The 20391-nt window shown below is 39.2% G+C and overlaps 1 pseudogene; it reads left to right on the forward strand.

The window, feature by feature from the left end:
- Positions 1–551: 551 nt before the first annotated feature.
- LOC144255083 (neurofilament light polypeptide pseudogene) overlaps positions 552–20391 on the forward strand; it is a 34269-nt pseudogene continuing 14429 nt past the window's right edge.

Genomic DNA, 20391 nt, shown 5'->3' on the forward strand with positions numbered 1-20391 from the left:
TTTGTGTCTACTCAAGGTCAAGAACCACATCAGTGATAATGGTGAAATTAAGCTTAAGTATAAAATATTTGATTAAAAACAATTTCTCTTTATTTTTAGAATTTATTAAAAAAAAATCCACACTACAACATAAAGCAAAACAGAGAATGTTTGATGCCAGGAGACAGCATGAGTTCCATGATCAAGGTCATCCTGTTTTAGGTCATCAGGATGCCCAGATGCAATGTGACAATAGCACTACTGCACAGCCCCCTCCACCCCCAGCAGGCTCCACTGAAAGAAACTGGCTACTTTCCTATGAAGACATGATGACTTCCCCCTGAAGAGTATAGCTCATGTGTCTCCATGTTCCCAGGCATGAGAAAGGAGGCAAGTTGTACTTCGTTGGGTCAAGGGGCCAGAGGAAGTGGACCTTCTCCCAGCTTAATTCCAGCCACCTATAGTCATCCTGCTTCATCTTTGCAGCATTTTGAGAGCGCCATGTTCATGACAGAGTAAAGCCAGCACAGAAGCCCTTGCCTTTGCCCAATGATAACATTGTGCAGGGAAAGATGCAGCAGCAGGAGGAGCAGGAGCTCTCTGTTCTGTGTAAAAGGCAGCAGCACAGTGACTGGGGATATTATAATCCACAGCTGCAACAACCCCAGAATTACCAAGAGAAGCTTCCATTTCAGGACCCACTTCTAATGTCCCAGAAGCATGGGAAATTAAGACATCAGGTGCCCTCCCTTTACAACATCAGGATGCACGTTGTCAAAGGAATGGAAAGACCCTGATCTCTGAGATGCAGTTTACATCTCCTCCACAAATGGAGATCAGTTCTCTTCAGTGCTGTTAGGGCAAGATGGACAGCAGCGTGCTGCAGAGCAGCCCAGGTTCCCAACCCAGCAGCTCTGGAATGTGGGGTCTGAAGAGGGTTATGGCTGGACTTAAATTATAAATGAAGAACATGGCATTCAATTTTAGAGAGCTATCATCCTAGGACATTCTGTATTCAACCACAAAGGCTCAGAGAAAAGGACTATCTTGAATTTGTACATATGGATGCTAAGTTCAGGGGGCTGTGGCTGGGGCTCAATGGTAGAATGCTGGCCTAAACTATGTGAGGCACTGGGTCCAATCCTCAGTATCATATAATAAATAAATAAATGAAATAAAGATATTATATCCATCTACAAATAAAAATATTTTTTAAAAAATAAAAGATGGTGAGTTCATAAAAAATACCAAAAAACAAAACAAAACAAAAAAACCATAAAATACAAACAAAGAACCTCCAAAAACAACAAAAACAAAAATAAACAGACAAAAATTTGAAAAAACCCAAACTCCCCAAATCTTTCATGTAATCCCCAGGCCCCAACACACACACACACACACACACACACACACACACACACACACACACACACAGCTTTCTAAATTGTCAGTGTCTGTGATGGGACAGCAGTATCGACCAGTGGTAGATCTCTGATTGTTCATCTTCTAGTACCCTGGAGAAAGTTGGACTTATGCAGGCACTTCTAAACCAACAAGCAAGAAGACAGCACTTGCCACATTCAAACAAGTGTGTGCTTTAGGTAGACACATTTGACACAGCCCTGCCTCACATGTTATCTCACCCTTGGAAATAACATCCTCTAGTGTATGTTGTATGGTGGGGTCCAAAGGCTGTTGCTCTCCTGGACCAGGACAGAATCTTCAGGACACAGCATAGCCTTCCAGGACAGCCTGGACTCTCTGAAAGTAGTCATCATCATTGGTATGAAAATGGATATGTTTATGTATCAATCAAAAAAAATCTAGCATGTTATCAAGGAAGCCATCCCACCTGGTATTGCCTGATAAGAATTCTCAAGATTCTGCCAGAATTCAGCCTTCTATGAACAGGCTTCTGTAAGGATGTCTGCCCAGACATTGTCTTATGAACTCTTCTTATGAACCATTATTGCCAAGACTTATTACTAGGAAATATCTGTTTTACTTCTTTTTTACTTTTGCCTTAAAAAATCTCCCCCAGCCCTAAACTCTCCCACTGTGCTCATAGTGAATGTGCCTGGAGTGTACTGTGGCAGGCATGTTCCTGTTGAAGTGTCATTCCATTTCCAATTCCCATTATTGGCAGAATCTTTCTCTAACTGTTATTTAGATGGACACTTCCATCCACCTAAAAGACATAATGCTACCTGAGTTTTCCACACTGAAGGCAGGGTTTCCACTGAAATCACAGCTCCAGCTTCTGCAATCACAAGAACCCCTGAGGCACTTGCACTGGCCTGAGAACACCTCTTTGGGAATCCAGAATGTTCTGACAGTCACCTGGGCATGTGTGGCAAAAATACCTGAAGGGTGCCCAGTTGAATATTTGGGTACTTTTGGTCTGAGTTTTTGATACAAGACTTCAAAGTGGGAGGTATCTGGGAAACTCCCACATTTGAAAACATTTTCATAATTTTGGGCTTTAAGACTTAGAACATTTAAAGCATTCCAGAGAGTTTCCCATCTCTCCCACAGCTCCTTCCAACACAGCTCTGCAGGATACATCTCTCAGGCCACTGGGGGCACCATTCACACAGTGCCAGTGGAAGAGAGGAGCAACTCCTCCTGAATTCCCAGTTGATTTCTGGGGTGTTTGTGTACAAGCAGAACAAGGCTAGAGCTCTCTTGGGTATCCCTTTCCATTTTTCTCTGACAATATTTAATTACAAAACAGTGTATACAGGTTATCATCATTTAACCAACACCTGGAGTAGTGAAGAAAGCTTGCACTTGTGGTTCTTGCACTTTGCCCACCCTGTTGGAACCACTGTGAAGACTCTCATATGCTATGTTTGTCATGTGTCTCCTATTTTTTCTGACTGTGAGATCATGAAATACTAATTATATTGCACAGTAAAGCATGTTTTCCATGAATTTCCAAGGTGTGTAACATACAAATTTTGTAAATATCTTTCTTCCTATAATGAGACTGAGAACAGGTGGGGAAACAGCAACTCTCTAATATGAAAAATGAAAAAAGTTTGCACAATCACTTTGGCAATCTGTGGTAATGTTTATTGAACTTGAAGATGCCTAGCGATTCTACTACTAGATGTTTACAAGAAATCTTTTTATCTCTTCTTGCAGAACACTGAATCCCCAGATAAGAAGGCTCATGAAGTAATCAAGCTCTCTGTTTTGGTCAACTGTCCAGAACTATAATTAATACCTGAGAGAAGGCTTATCTTTCTTTTCTTTTCTTTTCTTTTCTTTCTTTCTTTCTTCTTTCTATTCTTTCTTTCTTTCTTTCTTTCTTTCTTTCTCTTTCTTTCTTTCTTTCTTTCTTTCTTTCTTTCTTTCTTTCTTTCTTTCTTTCTTTCTTTCTTTTTTTTGTTGTCTAGGGGTTGAATCCAGGAGTCCTCTCCACTGAGCTACTTTATCAGCCCTTTTTATTTTCTGAGACACGTTTTCACTAAGTTGCTCAAGTAGGCATTGAATTTGTGACTCTCCTGCCTTGGCCTCCTGAGTTGCTGGGATTATAGGTGTTGTCCACCACTTCAGGCTTGGTATATGTATTTGGAGGTTTCAGTTCCTAGTAAGTTGTCCCCTTGCTTTGGGCCCAAGGGGAGACAGCACATCAAGGTAGATTAAAACTGTCAGCCACATGACCAGGAAGTTGGGGGAAGAAAAAAGGAGGGGGCAGGGCCCCACAATCCCTTTGAAGGCCTATCTGCAATGGCCTAAAGTTCTCCCACTAGGCCCAACCTTTTAAATATCCCACCATGTCCAAGTATCATTACAGTAGAGACTAAACCTTTGTCCCATGTAGCTTTAAGGGACATTTATGATCTAAGCTACAAGCAGAGCATAGTTAAAAATAATATACTAGTACTACATTATTATGAGGGTGTTCTATGTGACACTATGTAGTGAAATATGGTGTTTCCAAACCAGTTTTATAGTATGATGACTGTAAAAATGAAATAGGGGTTGAAACTGTAATGATTATACTGGATTCACATATATGCATTCATCCGGTAAAAATACAAAAACATGGACTGGATTTCTCTACACTAAATTAGTGAAACTTACATTTGGACATGTAGGAAAGAATTTTTTTTCTCTAATATTGTGATAGCAGAAGCAAATGTGACTACATTTTGTTTTATGACTTCATCCTGTAAAACCATGTCAAGTGGAAGAGTCATGACTAGAACAAGATGTTCTTTTCCTTTTGCTAAATAAAGTTTAAGAACATGAAACTACCTAATGGGTCATTGTTTCTGTAACTAGGGTAACGGGGCTCTGTTTCTCTAACTGGGTGACTGGGCTAACTGTGATTGGTTAGGCTTCCCTCTGCTTGACTGCACTGTCCCGCTTCTGTAACCTGGCTTGCTTGCATTGGCTAGACCCCCTAAACATCCCTTTTGTGGTTTTCAGGCTTATAAGGAGTGCCCTTGCAATTGTTCTGGGCTGATCAGGGGAACAGCTTTATGTTCTGGTCTGCCACCACCGGTGTGCTTCAATAAAGGCTTGATTCGATTATACATGTGTTGTCTGGAAGTCAGTTTATGAAACCCTGGGACAAAGCTTTAACTATAACAATATTATGAGAAATTCTTAACTGAATTTCTTTATACCTTCCCTCCCTATAGATTTTAAATTTTAAAATGAAGTTTTCATTGATTGCAAGAATATAACCTATTCACATACTGATTTGCAGAGATTTTTCTTACAGATCATAGTGTTCTTGGAGAAACCCAGGTAGGTCATGATACATGTATCCTATTTATGTGTTGCTAGGTAAAGGTCCTTAATATTTCTATTAAAATTTTTGCACCTATTTCAGGAATTACCTCAAACTCAGGTTTTTGCTGGCACTATGTTCAGGGATTTGGGTCATGCTAACTTAGCCTAGGCATGAATCAGGTATGTTGCCTTTCTTAGTATTTTCTAAAATCTTGTGCAAAATGACATGTTCACCACTATTAAAGTTTTGGATTTTCCAGTGACTGAGTCTGACCTTCACAGGACGATTTTTTTTACTACTGATTTCATATTTTTTAATGATTATACCTGTTTTTTTTTTTGAGCCATTTTGAGGAAGTTGAATGTTTTCAAGAATATATTTGTAAAAAATGTCAAATCTACTGTGATAAAGTTGTTCCAAATAACCTGGTAATTTCCCTACCTAGAAAATATGTAATGGTGTGTTATTTTCATGTTATATGTTTGTAACATGCATGTTCTTTTGCACAGGTTGGTTTCTCAGGCCGGCATCTGTGACAGGCCCTGGGATTCTGTTGGGAAGGGGTTCCTGAGGCAGGGCCAGTGCTAAGGCTCAGGGCCGGTTTCCATCAGGGGATCTCTGTGTGTCAAGGTGGGGATTTGTCAAAAGTATCTTGAACTAAAGGGAGGCAGCTCTGGACTTGGCCTTAGGTGTCCTAGCTGGAAGCGATTGGTGGCCAGCATGGCCCACATTGGTGTCCAGGGTTTTTCGTGTCTCTGTAAAGTCATCCTCCCTCAATAGGGGTTACTAAGTGACCCCATGATATGTTCCCTATTACTACTTCTGACTGAGAACTTAGGAGATAACGTAGGAAAACTCAGAAATCTTGTGTTGGCCCAGTTCTGCCCCAGAGATGAGCCTCGGTTGTTTGATTGATGCTTCTGCTAAATGAAGAAGAGCTTGCTGATCCCAGGTGGGCTTCCTGCTTCCACTCTTTGTGCTTACATTTTCTGCTTCCCTAACTGGGAACTCACTTGAATCCCCTTTTTGCTTACAAAGTTTACTTTTCATGGTAGAGAGTAATAAAATTTTATAACTTATTGAATTACAAAATATTAAATGACATAATTAAACATCTAATTAATTTGTTATTTGTATGTAAGTCTGTAAGAAAGCACTGTTGTAGGAAACTTTAGATTGGAGACATCAGCTTAGCAGAATGTTCTTACCAATCTTATCTCTTAAAGACATATACTTGGGAAATTAAAACTTATTTAGTAAATGTAGAAGTCAATCAAAGTATCACAATTGCACTTATGTTTTTATATTAACTAAGTTTAGCTTTTAAAGAAAAATTTGTGTAAGCACAAAGAGTCTTTCAGTGGATTCCCAGTAAGGACAAAGAATGGAGGCAGGAAGCCAACCTGGGATCAAAAAGCTCTTTATTCAGCAAGGAGTCAATCAAACACCCAAAGCTCATCTTCCGGGCAGAATAAAAAAAAAAAAAAACTGCCACAAGACAAGGGTCTGAATGTTACAGACCTCATTAAGGGTGAGGCAGAAATGTAATTCCTGGGGTTTATCATGGTCAGCTAATCCATTAGGGTGGGACAGAAGGTCAGATAGGGAAGTTACTAAGGTTTACTAAGCTTTGGGATCAACAGATCCATTAGGGTAGGGAGTGAAGGGCCAGTCAGGTGCAAGTTCTTTTGTGTTCTAGAATTTTTCTTTTCTCCCTTCCCTCAGGCTTAACAAAAGCTCCAATTACCATAAACAAGGCCAGTGGGGAAACAGCTATAGATTAGAGAAATGTCCTGAGGCCTATTTTCCATATCCTCCAATTTGAAATCTGGAATGTAATGAGATACTTTAAAATAACAGTTACTGTTTAACCAAGATTGTACAAATCTTAATTCCTTCAAGACTAGTATTTTTGTGTGTTTTTAATGAAACTTAATAGACACTAAAAACTATTTTATTAGAATTCGAGTATATTATTGTTTTAGCATTTCTCTATTCTCTCATTTTTAAAAGCCCCAATTAACAGGGGCCTAAGAAAAGAGCTTATCTATACATGTAAAAAAGCCTTAGCACAAAACCAAACTTGTCTTTTTAAAAGAGGGAAGAGGGGGATCCAACATGGCGGCCGGCGAGCAGGCAGCATTTTCTATACCTCCGCAGTAACGGGATCAGAGAGACACATAAATACACTTGCATGGGACCTGCTGAGGAACCTCTAACAATATTCCACTGAAAGGAGACCTGCCGATAACTAGTAAGTCTGTGTGAGGGGTCAGTTTGTCCCAGGCGAGTGAATCTCGGCAACGCGGATCAGGGACATAATCCCACTGCGGCGGCCAGACTGGGCCCCACAGGCCTGAGTCTGTGAACTGCCTCTGGCGGTTCAGCGCTACGATCCACACTCCTACCACCCCACCCCCCCCAGCCGGTTTGGAGCAACGCGGAGCAGGGACATAATCCCGCCGGCCGCCGCTGAACTACAGCGAACATATGAACCTACTGGGCCCCGCAGGCCTGAGTCTGTGAACTGACTCTAGCGGCTTCGCTCTAGGAACAGCACTCCCACCACCCCACCCCACCCCCAGCCGGTTCGTAGCAACGCGGATCAGGGACACAATCCCGCCGGCCACGGAGGCGGCTGGACTGGGCCCCGCAGGCATGAGTCTGTGAACTGCCTCTAGAGGTTTGGCACTAAGACATTGGCAGCGCTTAGTGCTGAGTTCCAGCTTTGAGACAGAGGAGAGAAGCGGTCCAGTTTGGTTCCAGACACCGGTAGGACCACAGAGGAAGACAGCAGCCACCATTTCGGAGAGATGATGTAATCATCCCCATGTTCTACTGATCTCAGCTCATTCAGCTACGGAACAGGTGATTTCAGGCTGGTTTTTGACTGCGTCTAGCAGTCAGATTTCTTGCTCAGGCTTGGGACTGGGTATCTTGTGGAGAATACTCCTACAGGCTCGTGCCTGGCAAGGCGTGCGCCGGGCACTGAGCAGCTGGATTCTGGTTCCCGGGGCTAACCTGGCCCAGGTCTGAGGAGACTGCCGGTGGAGGCCAGCTCCAAGTGGAGCGTGCGCTGAGCTTGGGGCGACTGGGTTCTGACTCCTGGAACAGTTTTGGCCTGGGACTGGGGAACTCGTGGGGGTCGCTCGCTGGAGCCAGCTCCCAGCAGAGAGTGTATCGGATCCGAGAGGCGGGGTTCTGGCTACCGAAGCTGCTTTGGCCCAAGGCTAGGGAACCAGCGGTGACTGCTTCTCAGTCAGGCTCCTGCTGGGTGCTGTGGGGCAGAGTGGAGCTTCCACCTGCGCCCAGAGCAGGCCAAGTGACCCGCCGGCGTGGTATCATGACACACCAAACCCAGCTGGGGCTGAAGAGAGTAGCCGCCCACGCCTAGAATAGGACCAGCGACCCTGCGGCGCAGTAGCCAAGTAACCTCATTTGGAGTAGTGGCTGTGCAGAGCTGCCATCTGAGCAAGCAGGGCAGGCAGACCTGCGGCCCACTGGCAAGACAGGCCAGGTAGCTTGCCAGCGTGCTGGACACATAACACCGAGGCAGTCACGTCACACTAGTTGGAGTGGGGGCAGAGCACGGTTGCCGCCCGGGTCTGGAGGGGGCCCAGTGACCCGTTGGAGAGGTAATCAGGTACCCCCATTGGGAGTGGGGTCTGTGCAGAACTGCAACCCACCAGCCTAGAGGCCTGCCAGCGTGGTACACACGTCACAACAATTGGAGTGGGGACCCAGCAGAGCCGCCACCCACATCCAGATCAGGACCAACGACCCCAGGGCGTGGTAGTTATGTTACCACAATTGGAGTGGGGGCAGAGCAGAGCCGCCACCCATGCCCGCAGGGGGTGCAGACCTGCGACCGATCAGCGTGGTAGACAGACCACCATAATTAGAGGAGGAGCACAGCCACTACCCGCCCTGCAAGGAAGGCTTCCCAACTATACAAGAGCAATATAAATAAATAGGGGGTAAATTTCAAAAACACAACAGTTGCACCAAGCAGAAAGAAACGCAAGCAGTATGAAAAGACAAGGAAAGAAAGGATCACAAGCAATGCAGGTCAACTCAACTTTAGAAGACATAATAGCTGCAACAGATGGAATGTCAGATAAAGAGTTCAGGATATATATGCTTCAGATGATCTGGAGTCTCAAGGAAGACATGAGACAGCAAAATCAGACAATGAAAGATCACATTGACAAACAAATCCAGGAAGTAAAAGATCAATTTCACAGGGAGATAGAGGTAATAAAAAACAAACAAATAGAAATCCTAGAAATGCAGGAAACAATAAACCAACTTAAAAACTCAATTGAGAATACTACCAGCAGAGTAGATCACTTAGAAGAGAGAACATCAGACAATGAAGACAAAGTATTTCAACTGGAAAAGAACATAGACAGCTCAGCAAGTCTGCTAAGAAACCATGAGCAGAACATCCAAGAATTATGGGACAATATTAAAAGACCAAATTTAAGAGTCATTGGGATACAGGAAGGCACAGAGCTCGAAACCAAAGGAATAAATAGTCTATTCAGTGAAATAATATGAGAAAACTTCCCAGACTTGAAGAATGAGACAGAATCCCAAATCCTAGAAGCCTACAGGACGCCGAATGTGCAAAATCATAAGAGATCCACACCTAGACACATTATAATAAAGATGTCCAACATACAGAATAAGGAGAGAATTTTAAAAGCTGCAAGAGAAAGAAAGCAGATTACATTTAGGGGTAAAACAATCAGGATAACAGCTGATCTCTCAACACAGACTCTGAAAGCTAGAAGATCCTGGAATAACATATTTCAAACAGTGAAAGAAAATGGGTTCCAACCAAGAATCGTGTATCCGGCGAAATTAAGCTTCAGGATAGAAGATGAAATTAAAACCTTCCACGATAAACAAAAGTTAAAAGAATTCGCAGCTAGAAAACCATCTCTTCAAAAAATCCTTGGCAAAACATTACAGGAAGAGGAAATGGAAAATAACATTGATAACCAACAATGGGAGGTAGGACAGTAAAGGGGGGAAAGTAGTCAAAGAGGATAACAAATCAGGTTTAGTAACATCAATAAACAAATATGGCTAGAAGAACAAACCATATCTCAATAATAACCCTAAATGTTAATGGCTTAAACACACCAATTAAGAGACACAGGCTAGTAGAATGGATCACAAAACAAGACCCAACAATATGCTGCCTACAGGAGACGCATCTGATAGGAAAAGATATTCATAGACTGAAGGTGAAAGGTTGGGAAAAATCATACCACTCATATGGACTGCGGAAACAAGCAGGAGTGGCCATACTCATATCTAATAAAATAGATTTCAAGCCAAAGTTAATCAAAAGGGATAAAGAAGGACACTTCATACTGCTCAAGGGAACCATACACCAACAAGACATAACAATCATAAATATATATGCCCCAAACAATGGTGCTGCTATGTTCATCAAGCAAACTCTTCTCAAGTTCAAGAGTCTAATAGACCACCATACAATAATCATGGGAGACTTCAATACACCTCTCTCACCACTGGACAGATATTCCAAACAAAAGTTAAATAAGGAAACTATAGAACTCAATAACACAATTAATAACCTAGACTTAATTGACATATATAGACTATACCACCCAACATCAAGTAGCTACACTTTTTTTCTCAGCAGCACATGGAACCTTCTCAAAAATAGACCATATATTATGTCACAGGGCAACTCTTAGACAATATAAAGGGGTAGAGATAATACCATGCATCTTATCTGATCATAATGGAATGAAACTGAAAATCAATGATAAAAGAAGGAAGGAAAAATCAAGCATCACCTGGAGAATGAACAATAGGTTGCTAAATGATCAATGGGTTTTAGAAGACATCAAGGAGGAAATTAAAAACTTCCTAGAGTTAAATGAAAACACAGACACAACATATCGGAATCTATGGGACACATTGAAAGCAGTTCTAAGAGGAAAATTCATTGCTTGGAGTTCATTCCTCAAAAAAAGAAAAAAGCAACAAATAAATGATCTCATACTTCATCTCAAAATCCTAGAAAAAGAAGAGCAAAACAAGAGCAAAAGAAGTAGAAGGCAAGAAATAATTAAATTCAGAGTTGAAATTAATGAAATTGAAACAAAAGAAACAATTGAAAAAATCGACAAAACTAAAAGTTGGTTCTTTGAAAAAATAAATAAAATTGACAGACCCTTAGCCATGCTAACGAAGAGAAGAAGAGAGAGAACCCAAATTACTAGCATACGGGATGAAAGAGGTAATATCACAACAGACACTTCAGAAATACAGATGATAATCAGAAATTATTTTGAATCCTTATACTCCAATAAAATAGAAGATAGTGAAGGCATAGATAAATTCCTTAAGTCTTATGATCTGCCCAGATTGAGTCAGGAGGATATAGACAACCTAAACAGACCAATAACAATTGAGGAAATAGAAGAAACCATCAAAAGATTACCAACTAAGAAAAGCCCAGGACCGGATGGGTATACAGCAGAGTTTTACAAAACCTTTAAAGAGGAACTAACACCAATACTTTTCAAGCTATTTCAGGAAATAGAAAAAGAGGGAGAACTTCCAAATTCATTCTACGAGGCCAACATCACCCTGATTCTGAAACCAGACAAAGACACTTCAAAGAAAGAAAACTACAGACCAATATCTCTAATGAACCTTGACGCAAAAATCCTCAATAAAATTCTGGCGAATCGGATTCAAATACATATCAAAAAAATTATACACCATAATCAAGTAGGATTCATCCCTGGAATGCAAGGCTGGTTCAATATAATGAAATCAATAAATGTTATTCACCACATCAATAGACTTAAAAATAAGAACCATATGATCATCTCGATAGATGCAGAAAAAGCATTCGACAAAGTACAGCATCCCTTTGTGTTCAAAACCCTAGAAAAATTAGGGATAACTGGATCATACCTCAACATTGAAAAGCAATCTATGATAAGCCACAGGCCAGCATCATTCTGAATGGAGAAAAATTGAAGGCATTCCCACTAAGATCTGGTACAAGACAGGGATGCCCTCTCTCACCACTTCTGGTCACCATAGTCCTGGAAACACTGGCCAGAGCAATTAGACAGACGAAAGAAATTAAAGGCATAAAAATAGGAAAAGAAGAACTTAAATTATCACTATTTGCAGATGATATGATTCTATACCTAGCAGACCCAAAAGGGTCTACAAAGAAGCTATTAGAGCTAATAAATGAATTCAGCAAAGTGGCCGGATATAAGGTCAACACGCATAAATCAAAGGCATTCCTGTATATCAGCGACAAATCCTCTGAAATGGAAATGAGGACAACTACTCCATTCACAATATCCCCCCAAAAAATAAAATACTTGGGAATCAACCTAACAAAAGAGGTGAAAGATTTATACCATGAAAATTACAGAACCCTAAAGAAATATATAGAAGAAGACCTTAGAAGATGGAAAAATATACCCTGTTCATGGATTGGCAGAACTAACATCATCAAAATGGCGATATTACCAAAAGTTCTCTATAAGTTCAATGCAATGCCACTCAAAATCCCAACAGCATTTCTTGTAGAAATAGATAAGAGAATCATGAAATTCATATGGAATAATAAAAGACCCAGAATAGCAAAAACAATGCTAAGCAGGAAGTGTGAATCAGGCGGTATAGTGATACCAGACCTCAAACTATACTACAGAGCAATAGTAACAAAAACAGCATGGTACTGGTACCAAAACAGGTGGGTGGACCAATGGTACAGAATAGAGGACACAGTAACCAATCCACAAAACTACAACTATCTTATGTTTGATAAAGGGGCTAAAAGCATGCAATGGAGGAAGGATAGCATCTTCAACAAATGGTGCTGGGAAAACTGGAAATCCATTTGCATCAAAATGAATCTGAATCCCTATCTCTCGCCATGCACAAAAGTTAACTCAAAATGGATCAAGGAGCTTGATTTTAAAGCAGAGACACGGCATCTGATAGAAGAAAAAGTTGGTTATGATCTACATACTGTGTGATTGGGCTCCAAATTCCTCAATAGGACACCCATAGCACAAGAGTTAACAACTAGAATCAACAAATGGGACTTACTCAAACTAAAAAGTTTTTTCTCAGCAAAAGAAACAATAAGAGAGATAAACAGGGAGCCTACATCCTGGGAACAAATCTTGACTCCACACACTTCAGATAGAGCCCTAATAACCAGAATATACAAAGAACTCAAAAAATTAGACAATAAGACAACAAATAACCCAATCAATAAATGGACCAAGGACCTGAACAGACACTTCTCAGAGGAGCACATACAATCAATCAATAAGTACATGAAAAAATGCTCACCATCGCGAGCAGTCAGAGAAATGCAAATCAAAACCACCCTAAGATACCATCTCACTCCAGTAAGATTGGCAGCCATTAGGAAGTCAAACAACAATAAGTGCTGGAGAGGATGCGGGGAAAAGGGCACTCTTGTTCATTGCTGGTGGGACTGCAAATTGGTGCAGCCAATTTGGAAAGCAGTATGGAGATTTCTTGGAAAGCTGGGAATGGAACTACCATTTGACCCAGCTATTCCCCTTCTAGGTCTATTCCCAAAAGACCTAAAAAAGCATGCTACAGGGACACTGCTACATCAATGTTCATAGCAGCACAATTCACGATAGCAAGATTGTGGAACCAGCCTAGATGCCCTTCAATAGATGAATGGATTAAAAAAAGTGGCATTTATACACAATGGAGTATAACTCTGCATTAAAAAATGACAAAATCATAGAATTTGGAGGGAAATGGATGGCATTAGAGCAGATTATGCTAAGTGAAGCTAGTCAATCTTTAAAAAACAAATTCCAAATGACTCCTTTGATATAAGGGGAATAAACAAGGACAGGGTAGGGATGAAGAGCTTGAGAAGAAGATTTACATTAAACAGGGATGAGAGGTGGGAGGGAAAGGGAGTGAGAAGGGAAATTGCATGGAAATGGAAGGCGATCTCAGGGTTATACAAAATGACATATAAGAGGAAAGGAGGGGTAAGACAAGATAATACAAATGGAAGAAATGATTTACAGTAGAAGGGGTAGAGAGAGAAAAGGGGAGGGGAGGGAAGGGGAGGGGGGATAGTAGAGAATAGAACAGACATCAGAATACATCAGACATGAGAAAGGCAATATGTCAATCAATGGAAGGGTAACTGATGTGATACAGCAATCTGTATATGGGGCAAAATTGGGAGTTCATAACCCACTTGAATCAAACTGCGAAATATGATATATTAAGAACTATGTAATGTTTCGGGGGCTGGGGATGTGGCTCAAGCGGTAGCGCGCTCGCCTGGCATGCGTGCGGCCCGGGTTCAATCCTCAGCACCACATACCAACAAAGATGTTGTGTTTAGCCGAGAACTAAAAAATAAATATTAAAAATTCTCTCTCACTCTCTCTCGCTCTCTCTCCTCTCTCACTCTCTCTTTAAAAAAAAAAAAAAGAACTATGTAATGTTTTGAACGACCAACAATAAAAAAAAAAGAGGGAAGAGGTTTAAACAAGTTTAGCTAATAGTGCTAATTATTCATAAGCAATATAATTACATGCAAACTGTTTGAAATTTGTTTTGTTCCAATTTTGTTTTAATTTACCCAGACATTCACAGTGTTTTACTTTACCAGTAGAAAAATTTCTTAGACCCTTATCTATAAATCACACCTGACAGAAGCTGAACTCCTAGCAAGTCCTTTATCAGTGAAAACCTAAGGAACAAAAGAATTTTAGACCATTTTATATTAACAAAATTATACACATTGTAACATTTAAATATCTTTTAGTTAAGATTGCTTGATATTTCTATATTTAATAGATGATATTTAGCACTTTAACTTCATAAATTAATAAGAATCTTCTTTAATAAAGACATGTAAAATTAATCCCATTTATCTTAAATTTATCTTATTATTAAAAAGTAAAAGCCAAGACATCAAACAAATGTAGATAATAATATTCAACATCTCTTTTCTGTTGAAGAAAATTGTTAGATGCAATGTATAGTATATTTTAGACATTTCACATTAATCAGCAGTTTATTAATTAACTGACTACCTGGAAAAACTTGTGAGTCAGTAATGTTGAAGCCATCTTTACATTTATCTGTTTATCCAGGTTAAATGGAAATTATTTGTAAGTTACTTGAATTAATTAAAATATATTTGGACACATTTTAATTTTAATTTTAATTTATGACAACTCATTTATCTATATGGCAATTTTTAATTTCATATACATAAAAACATAGCACAAATACAAGATAGTGTGTTCATGCATACACAAATTAGACAGATAAACAAAAAATTATAACTTTTTCAGGTAGAGCTCTATAGGTTGGAAGTAATGGTATAGATTTTTATCAATGCTTTTCTTTGCTCTAGCAATTAAAATAAAGCCAATAAGATTTTTACATTATGACTTTAAATTAGAATTAAATTTTATAGATGGAAATATCAGGTTTGAAATCTGGCAACCATGTGAACACTGAAATAAAAGATTTCAGGTTTGCCAGCTTTATCCCTACGACTGCCAGACACACTCTTGGCATCACCCACTCTTGAAATTTGCCTTTAAACAAAGAGAGTACAAAACTCCTCCATAGTTAGATAAAATAAGACTGATTAGAAAAATACAATAATTTTAAAAGACCAGACATTTAAAGAATACAAATAAACAAAAAAATATAAAAATTTTTGTTAAAAAAAACTTGTACTTTTAGAATCTTTCCATTTCTTTCTCCTGAAGCTATTGAAATAGAGAAGGCCTTATTAACAAACCAGCATGGTTGTCAATTCTGCAGGATCAATTCAGAAGCTCTGGTTGCTTTTTGTTGTTGCTGTTGTTGATGATGATGATAATGATGAACCTTTATTTTATTTATTTGTATGTGGTGCTGAGAATCAAACCTAGGGCCTCACACATGCCAGGCAAGCACTGTACCACTGAGCCACAACCCTAGCCCTCTGGTTTGTTTTTGCAACCAGGCAGCACCCAGCAGTTTCTAGCCAAATCACCATTAAAATATTTCCTTCTGGAGAAATCTTCAGAAAGGTTGAAAATTTTTTCTAAAAACATTGCCAGAATTTTATCTTTTTCCTCTTCTTTATCCTGTCCACACTCAGAAGACAAAGACTGTTGCTGAGAAGTAGAGGGCTAGGAAAATGCCAGAGGCTGAAAAGCCTTAGCTAACATTTTGTAGCCTTTAAAATCAGAAACTGAGATAGAAATCAAACATTGTATGCTATTACAAGATGAGTGAAGACAGTTTCTATTCCACAAGATAAATGACCACAAGATAAACTCTCCCATGTGGATTTTGTCCAGTCACATGGTAAGTGGTACCAAGTGCCTCCCAAGAATCTGCATCTACTGCTCTTTTCTTAAGGATACAAAGACAAGTTTGAAAATCAAATTCTAAAATTTGCGACAATTGTGCCTTCTTCATCCAAAGCATAAAAGAGCTTTCTTTTCTTAGTTATAGTTTCAGAAAATATTGAAAGTTTTATACCAGGCTGACTAAACAATTTACTCCACCCCTCTCTATAATTCAAAAATTATGTGGCATCCCTTTTAGGAGGAGTGGCCAAGCTCACCTAAAATTTCTCATTCTGAATGCCTCAAGGACAGATCCCTGTTCAAGCATCAAATTGTCACTGGGTCCTAAAAAAATGAGGGATCATATAACCACATGGAGGAGTGAGCTGGTTGGGAAATTAAAAATCTGAAATAATATTTAGAAACAATGACAAAATACAAGAAAAAATAATTTCACAGTGGGTGCCTGGTGAGTGGGTCAGATCTGATGAGTCCAATCTCTAGGAAGGAGTAAGGCTCTGTATGATTTATTTAAGGGGAAGCACATTAAAGGGACATATTGTCAGGAAAGGATTTTCTTTTTATTTATTTATTTATTTATTTATTTATTTTTAATGTTGGTTGTTCAAAACATTACATAGTTCTTGATATATCATATTTCACATTTTGATTCAAGCGGGTTATGAACTCCCATTTTACCCCGTATACAGCTTGCAGAATCACATCAGTTACACTTCATTGCTTTACATATTGATATACTCATGTCTGTTGTATTCTGCTGCCTTTTTCAGGAAAGGATTTTCAAGGTAAAAAAAAAAGTGGGCAGCAACAGGTGAATTGGGAATTATATATTTATGTGACATATTCTTCTTCCTCTGGACAGCTGGCATCTCAAGGTTATTGAGCTGTGCCAATATTTCTTTTACTGCAGAGCAGCAGGCATCTGAATACAAAATAATCAGACCCATAAATCCCATGCCATGCATGCAATCTGCACCATTTACAGCAGCCACCTGCAACTGGTTATGTCTTTCAGCACCATTATACTGAGAGAAACCCAAAATGGCTATGGAGTTTAAAGCAATGATTCATTGGTAGCTCCCAACAGCCCTAAGAATCAGAAGATGTACTATGAACTGTGTCTAACAACAAAATTAGGTATCTTGTGTAGAAAATAGAAGTGAGGTATACATGAAATTTATTTGGTTACAGCTTAAGTGGTTCAAAACTTTCCCACATGAACTGAAATTCAGTGTTAGCTTTCCATTATTGTAACAAAATACCTGAGTTAAGCAACTTCAAAGGAGTTCCAGGGGTTTCAGTCCATGATCTTTTGGACTCATCACTTTGGGACCTGTGTTAAGGCTGAACATCATGGTGGGAAGCATGTGGTTGTACAAAACTTCTCACATCATGGTTGCCAGGAAGCAAAAGAGACCAGAGAAGAAAGGTCAGGATCCCAACATCCCCTTCAAGGACATGTGCCCAAAAAACGTAACATGCTCCAATGAGGTTCTGCCTCATAAAGTTTCTATCACCTCCCAGTGGTACCAGAGGCTGGCAACAGGCCTGCATCACATGGCCTTTAGGGCCATATGAGATCCATAGCACTCAGCTACTGTGATGGAACTCCATGTTTATTTGGTCTATTGAATCTATGCAGGAGTCTAGGCCAAATTAATGGCTTCCCAAACATTTTATTTCAACATCCCTAAGTCAGTTTAACTACATCATGTATGCCCCTGAGCAGTGCCTTCCCATTATTCTGGATGTGGTATGGATCTAGGGTCTGACATCTTTATTTTTGAGCCTGAGAGGAGGAAAAGCCTCTTGGAACATTTCAATTAGGAAATGTTTTTTTCTTCCAGGTTACACAGAAAGCTTACTTCAGTTAAAAACAGGGTTATAAGATGCAATTATAATAAATGTATGTCTGGAAATTTGATAAATACTTTCAAAGACTCAATTGTATGATAGAATTTTAAAATATAACAGCAATTTGTAGATCCATCATTTTTGTCTAAATAGTACCATAATAGTGAATGAACTCCAGACATTACATTTCAGTTCACAAACCAACACAATTTTTATTTGTAAATAAAAAAAGGAAAAAGAAAAAAAAGTCCCAAATAGATGGTATATTTTCCCATTATTATACATAATGTTATCTACTGATATTTCACTGGCTGATTAAAGTCACAGAAAAAAGCTTAAATTCAAAGCTGTAAAGTCTACAATTCTTGAAAGACATAGCCTGACCAGGCTGGCCCTATGAAGATAGAAAAGAAACATTTTGTCCTCATCAAAAAGATCATGGTCCATCTATTCAGTCAGGATTATAAATTTTCATTAATGTTCTGTCAGTTTCTTGTCACTATAACAGATACTTGAAATAATCAAGTTATAAATAGAAAGGGTTTCTTTGGCTCACACTTATGGAGATTTCACTCCATGATCACTGGACCCCATTACTTTTGGGCCTGTAGAGAGGCAGAACTTAATAGTGAGAGCATGTGTTGAACAAAATTATTCACCTTTGAGAGTATACTCCCAATGACCCAAAGACCCTCCTCTAGGCCCCACCTCTGAAAGATTTATCTCCTCCCCAAAGCACCACACTGGGGACCAAGCCTTGAACACCTGGGCCTTTGGGGGACTCTCAAGATCCAAACTGTGGCAGTCTCTTAAGTACAAAAATTAATCTTCTGCATCTTTGTCTGGAAGAGTAGGGAAGACTATTCAAAATAGTTTGGGCTCAAATTTCTATAACACTTTCAATCTTCTTGCAAATTCACACAAACCTCTTCTTCTTCTAGATATCTAAGAACAAAATTATCAGTAAAACACTCTAGCATTATATAGTAGGAACAGAAACTGGGCCACTAAAACAAAAATAATCTATTATGGGACAAAAGTAAAGGGCAGGGTAGAGCACTAATACAATACCAGGATATTGTTGGGGATATATTTTCATCATCCTTTAACTTCAGATGTGTTTTCCCCTGATCTGGTTAATTTCTCATCCATGAGTGAGGCACCCAATCTAGATTCTTGGTTTTCCCTTATCATTCATGGTCTCATTTGTAGGAGCACCAGGGGCCATGCATGTTTTGGCATTTTGTCATCTGGGTAGGATTCTGTGGGTCCAGGGCTATTATTTCTTTATCCAAAAATATGTTCATTTAGGTCAATCCTGTTTTTTTTTTTTGGTTTGGTTTCTTTCTCTCTGGTATTACCACATGAACCATACACAGACATAAGTAATACACTCAACAAGAGCTAATTAATGTAGCTTATTGTGTTTAGCTGTAGAAGACATTAGTCAACCCCCAAATTTTGTCTTATTTTCTCTGTCATCTTAAATATCTCAAACATATTAGTTGTACTAAAAGCTCATACTTTTTTTCATTCTAGCAGTAAAGACAAGTGAAATTATTTCTTGGTAGAAGTTTTAATCCAAACATTGCTTTAAAACAATGCTGTTTGTGCTTGCTTCAGCAGCATATCTACTAAAACAAAGGTGTGACTGCCATGTCAACTTGACACTCAAATATATCTTCTGAAGCCATACTTCAAATAAGTGCAAGTTCTTAAAATAAAGACAATAGCAAAGTCATATTTTGACATAAATTTTGTATAACTATCCTGTGTCAAACCCAAAAGCTTTCACCCAGAAAAGACAGCAAAATATGTATAAATGGTTCAACCAGAGAAACAGAATGAGTAGTGTGTGTGCATGTGTGTGCGTGTGTGTGTGTGTCTGTATGTGTGTGTTTTTGTTTGAGTATTTACTGGGGCTTGAACCCATGCTTTTATACAAGATATGCTCATGCTTCCCAATGGGCAAAATCCCTAGCCCTACATTTTCATGTGTGATGTAATCATATTTGTCTTTTCTTTTGTTGCCCGTATTTTTAGTGTCAATCTTAGAGACCATGACCAAAGAATAAAGCTATCATTTCTCATAGGAGAGGCCTCCAGTCTTTCACTGTTGAGTTTGGCTTCAGCTGTAGCCTTTTCTTATACGGTTTTCATTATGCTCAGACTGTTTCCTTCTACTCCTTGTCTGTTAATTGTTTTTATCATGAAATAGTGTTGAATTTTTTCAAGTGCTTTTCCCTCTGGCAACAACTGAAATAATCTGTGGTTTCTGTTGTTCCTCATATGAATGTAGTACATTGTATTGATTTTTCACATGTTGAACCAGCTTTTTATTTCAAGAGTAAGTTCTGCTTGAACATGGTAAAGAATTTTACTTATTATTCTTTACTT

Source organism: Urocitellus parryii, chromosome 5 (assembly GCF_045843805.1).
Source record: "Urocitellus parryii isolate mUroPar1 chromosome 5, mUroPar1.hap1, whole genome shotgun sequence".
In the NCBI taxonomy this organism is placed as follows: domain Eukaryota; kingdom Metazoa; phylum Chordata; class Mammalia; order Rodentia; family Sciuridae; genus Urocitellus; species Urocitellus parryii.